Below are 6,000 nucleotides of genomic sequence, written 5' to 3' on the forward strand. Positions count from 1 at the left end.
GTGTGGAGTAATCCAAAAAGTTCCCGGCTTTTATAAATATTATAAAATATAGGTTCACTAGTTAGAAATTTTAATTTTTTAGAAATTTTTAATTTTTGATGCTCAGGATAATAACTTCAACTAAAAAAAAAAAAAAATACACTTCTGTTATTTTAAACTAGATTTGCTTTAAAAGAAATCCTACTTTACCTTTGAAAAACTACCTCCCTTACTCCTCCAGATAAAAATAGGAAGTCCTCAGAGTTCAAACTCAGCTTAAAGTAAGAGTAATTTCTGACTTCTACATCTCTGTGTTAGAAAACCAAATGCTTAATCCACTTTATCTACCTCCAGGAGTACCCTTGGTCCACAGTAAAACACTCTTCATGTGCAAAATACCCAAACTGTTTTTCACTCTTTGTCTGGCCAAACAATTTTCGTCTAAACTCTCTGTCTGTGTGCTGCTGCCCTGTGACCAATTCCAGGTGGACAAGACAGTTTGATGTGCCTTCCTGCTAGAATACACCAGTGGTGAGGGCTGAAAATATGCATGGGATATGCAATCTTCTGAAATTCAAACTGAACAACACTTGCCAATAAGGTCAAAAGGTTATGAGATGCCAACTATCCAGAATATGTTAGGTGTTTAAACTGCTTTGGAGACCAGCTGTCTCAGGTGTAATATGAACATTGACTTGACATTTTGTCATGTTCATGCATACAGAGGCCAAGAAAGCCCTTAATATTTATCCATTAGAAAAGTATTATTTTAACTTTCATAATTTTCTTTATTTCACTTTTCTTCTGTGTTGTGATAGAAATGATCTTTGGACTTTGTTTCTTATGAGTATTAGCATCTCTGCAGCCAGACTGAATCATCTCAGTTGTTGGTCATATCCTCTGTAAGGTACAATGTGGCCTTGTCTGGAATTTAAATATTCAATGTAAATGTCAAAGTAAGCTTTGACTGAATCATAGAATCATAGAATATTCCAGGTTGGAAGGGACCTCAAAAGATAATCTCGTCCAGACTTTTGTGGGAAAGGGAACCTAGAATCAATTATCTGTCACCTCGTCCAATTGCATCTTGAAAACCTCCAGGAAAGGGGACCATACCACATGCCTGAGGATGTTGTTCCAGTCAGTGATTGTTCTTACCATAAAAACATTTATGTTGAGATGAAACATTTCCCAGTGTGACTTGTACCCATTGCCCCCTGTTTTCTCCTTGTGGCTTCTTGTGAAGAGAGAACCTCCATCCTTTCAGTAGCTAACTTTTAAGTATAGGGATACTGTGATTGGTGTTTACTTGTTATTAACACTGCTCTTTTTGAGAATTTGTTATACGTACCATATCTTTGTGACATTTGAAAAAGTATCACCCTTTCAATCTCACCAAAGATTTCCTGAGCATCCAGCTAAAATTTAAGAAACATTCCAAAACAGTTTATTATAACTCAATAGAAAGACAAAAATCACTTGAAACTGTTTATTGTGAGGAGTGTTACTGTTTTGTGTGCATGGAAAACATTAAAAACCACTGTGTTGCTGTAATGCTTCACCTGCTAGTATAACTGATATCTGCAATTTCTTTATATTCCTTTTCAAAACAGGTCAATATCCTTCTGTAGTTTTTATTTAGTCATGTTGCTCTAATGATAAGATTCTAGTTTCCTCATAATACTGAAATAGAGACCTCAGCCTTGGATAGTTAACATGGAAAAACACAGACTGAAGTTAGACCCCTGGTGTTAATTATAACTAAATTAAAGGTCTTTAGAAAGGATTATAAAAATCATATATTATAGACATAGCAAACTCTGCCTGCAAAAGTATCCTGGAATAATAGTAATGTAAAAAAGCAGTAAGAAATGGAGAGGAGAAAAGACTATGACTTGCCACTGAGTCTGTAAACCCATCAGTTGGCAGATATAGCCATAACAAGTACATGGAGTTGTATTCCAGCTGACTACAGGAGATGAGCAACACTGCGATTTTTCTTCAATAACCTCTGAAAATAATCCTTTCCCTTCAGCCAGACCCGCCATAACCAAACCAACTATTTAAAAACTGTGATAGCACCTTAAATATCTTGTGTTTTTTTAAGGGAAATGGAGGGATTGCTAAAAGAGAGAACATATTTTATTAGGCCAACACACATACATAAGGTTGTTGTCATCTATGTTTGTGCCTTTTTTATTTTTCTATGATTTTGAGCCTTCAAGGCTTACATTCTACATTTTTTCTGCATTCAGAAATGTTTGGGGTTTTTTAATTAAAAATAGCTTCTTATGTATTTTACTAAAAAATTAAAATAACACTATCCTTTATATAGTTCACTGAGAGAGAAAATAGCAAGACTGTTAGCATGCCTGAAAGACGCTCAAAATGGAAACCCCAGTGATTCCTATTAAAAATATATCTATAATTGTAAACTGTTGTGCAATTTGCAAGGACCTAAACAGATTTTTCACAACAATCTGAAAAATAATATGACAATCTGAAGGTTTTTGGTTTTTTAATAGCATTTCAATGGTATTCTACAGTTCAAGGGTTACTTTTCAGTGCATCTTTGGTGTCTAACATTTGTTACACTGAAATACAAAAGCAGTGGGTTTGAATTCAAGATTTTTAATCTGAGCTCTACCCTGTCAATCCAAGGATTTCAGTGTCCTTTTTTCTTTAGTTGTATGGAAAGCACAAAGTGACTGCAGACTTGCTGTACAGAAGCCTCCTCTTCCCCAGCTCATGTACCACCCAAACCACATACACTTGCAAAAGGTCATCGCCATCTGATGGCCCCTGTATTCTGGATCATTGAAAATTCCATCTATAATTTTACTGAAGGGCTTGTAGGTATCTTCTGAACTGTTTTTTTTCTTTGAAGTCAGTGTATATTTCTCATCTGCTGCATGCTGATAGATTGACAGTACACATCTTGCCTCAGGCAATTCTCACATTGCCTTCAGCTAACCAACAGCATAAAGGTAGGCTAGCAGTTCTCTCAACCTGACAAAATCCACAAAAGCAAAGGAACTACAGAATGCTATTTAGTGGGGGGGTGAGGGGAAGTAAGGTGAGAAATGGCTCTTGTCACCACTTTCCCCCTCAGTAACCATCCCCTGCAAGCCACATGAGCAGTGGCCAGTCAGGCTGGCACATTCATGCCATTTGAAACAGCTATGACTGTATGGCTGCACAGCAAAGCTACATGGATGAACCCTGCACCCAGTCCAGAAGTCTCACATTTCAAACACTTCCAGTTTCACCCAGAATTTTTCTTTTAATGTAAAATGGTTAAAGATCTATAAATAAATAAATAAAAAACTCGAAAAGGAGGTGAAGGGATATGTTTGTTATTCACTTGTAGTCAATTAGATTTTGGATTTATGTTGAGTCTGTCATGCTCCTGAATTCCAGAGATAAAATGCTAGGTTAACAGGGACAAAGAAAATGCCAAAAGGCTAAAATGAAGGAATGAAAGAGAAGAGGGATACTAGTGTGGTTGCCATGATGCATTTTGTGATCTAAATTAACACACATCAATCAGAATAAGAGAAGGTTGTTATTTCTGCTTCTGCCATTGTTAAGTTGCTAAGAAAACACTAAGCATGAGCCCCTTGCATCCAACATTGGAAGTGTGACTCATTAGGGGAACTTTACATTTGACACTTTTGTTTGTTACAGTGTCATCTTGGAAAGTTTCCCATTGTGTACTTCCAAAAAGATGATTGTCAGATGCAGAAGAACAAAGAATAAGCTTCAAGTAATGCATGCTCACACATCCAAACTATAGGCTTGGCTATAATTCAAGGGGAGAGGCAAGAAGAAATGAGCTTGCATTCACATAATTTAAGGTTCTACAGAAGGCTGATCTATGTAGAGTTGAAGTTTTCTGTTTACATGAAATCTCATGCCTCATAAAAAGCCAGGTACTGTGTGAGTCAGTGGTCAACCAAGCCAACACCTTGTGGGTTTAGGAGCACTGTGTTGCCAGACGTGTTAAGGAAAATCCTTCACTGCATCCAAGCGCTGCTCAAGTGTAAAATTCTGGGAGTCAGTTCACTTCATCTTTTCTCCGTAGTGATGGTAAAGCAGCCAGAAGCACTGAAACAGATGAGGCACGATTTTCTCACAGCCTTTGGCCACTTCTTGAGCACCTTCCTCCCTGGAAAGTTTTCCATGTGGAAGATGGAGAGTGACTGGCAAGCAGCTAAGATGTTATACCTCAGATAGTGGTTCTCTGCTAAGAAAAGATGGGCATTTTGCCATATCTGAATTGTACAAAGGGCGTGTGTTAGTAATGAGATCCCGTCCATCTTCTCCATCTCAACTAGATGCACTTATCTTACTATGCAGAAAATGTGCTATATCTTGCCTGACCCTTCTCCAAGTGGAAGAGGTATTTGATTTTTGCCTGGGTTTACGTCCTTATGATTAAGAAGTCTATCTATACCTGAATCTCTTCTGTGTATCATGAAATATGGTATAAACTTGACTGAGTGGGAGGAACAGCTATGGTAATAAATGAGGAACAAAGAGATCAAGAAAACAGCCAGGAAAAATGATACAAATTAACACTGGGAGTAGGTGGACAATAAGGTGCCTGAAAGAACTGGACAGACAAAATGCAACTGCATTGGATAGGAAGGCTTTCATCATGTGAAAGAAGTGCTTGAATCAGATTAACCTGATTCATCAAAAGTGGTCATCTGTACCTCTCCTCAGCAACTGTCACCCTGCAGGACCACAGGGAGCCCTGACACAGGAGGCTTCTCTCCGCTCATAGGACTCTATGACACAAGCTGAAGTTTACCAGTAATCTGAGTGGTTTAACAAAGAAAACGGATACATTTCCAAAACAAGTTGTTAACAGTTATGAGGAGAGATATTTATAAGCAACACAGGCTTATCATTGATAGTGGATCACCTTCAAGGTGATCCTCCCTAAAATTATGAGTTGATGTCAGCGTTTTGCTACATGTAGCATGTCTAAATTACTTCTGTTTCTCCTCTTCTCTAGAGAAAAAAAATCCAGCAATGAATTTTTTAGTAAAATTTTGAGTTGTAAGAGTTCCAGTCCAGTCTTGCCTCTCTGGCAGATTGACGAGGAACATTTTAACATCCCTCCCTGCTGGTTTGCTGTACATTCATTTTGTGGTGTTTATTACCATTTGCTTTAAAATAAAATGAAAATAATTTTTGTGTTGTCTGTTTCTATTGGTTTCTGTGTCATCAGTTTTACTGTTCGACTGTCATGAACCTGAATATAATCCTGAGTTTTGGGGCTGGGCTTTTCATTTTATTTTATAAATCGCATCATAAAACCAAGCTCTATTCCATAACCCACTCAAAGCCACTGACTGGAGTGAACAATTGGCCCTAAGTCACAGTAGAATTTAACCCACAAAGATGAAGATGACATACTATGTATCTTAGCTGAAATGTTTTTATTTGACAGCTCCTGCAGACACTTTCTTTGCTAGAGGTCAAACAATATACTTAGTCAACAACTGATCTGAAAATTAACTGCATAATTAGCAGTTTGGGCGCATTATAAATAATGGTTAACTTCCAACAAAAATAGCTTTAATTGACATGAATTTCTATAATCATCTGTAAGAAAACACAGAACTGATGTGACTAGAAACTAATAAGTGACTGAGAAGGATGGGCAGAAATGTCGGAGGAAAAGGTCCTTATCCATCAACAGCTTGAGAGTCCTAATCATTACAGTCACACAAACTTTCATTTTGCCAGTCTGGGAACTACCAGACATGGATTCCTTTAACTTTTTTTTTCTTTTTACAGTCAGTCACCTCTATACTAAATGTCCTCTCAGTTACTAATTCCAGGATGCTGACCCTGCAAGGCTTCCGTTGGAGGTGCACATTTCTGTATGGTAAGATCAAGCCAGCAGGCTTGTCTTTCTTACATCCTTTTTCTACTCCAGGTGCCCTTGAGCGTCCCTTGCCTTAGTAACTTGAAACCACATCTCTAGACATACTGAGGAATTCTCAA

The sequence above is a fragment of the Patagioenas fasciata genome, chromosome 1 (assembly GCF_037038585.1).
Source record: "Patagioenas fasciata isolate bPatFas1 chromosome 1, bPatFas1.hap1, whole genome shotgun sequence".
Classification (NCBI taxonomy): domain Eukaryota; kingdom Metazoa; phylum Chordata; class Aves; order Columbiformes; family Columbidae; genus Patagioenas; species Patagioenas fasciata.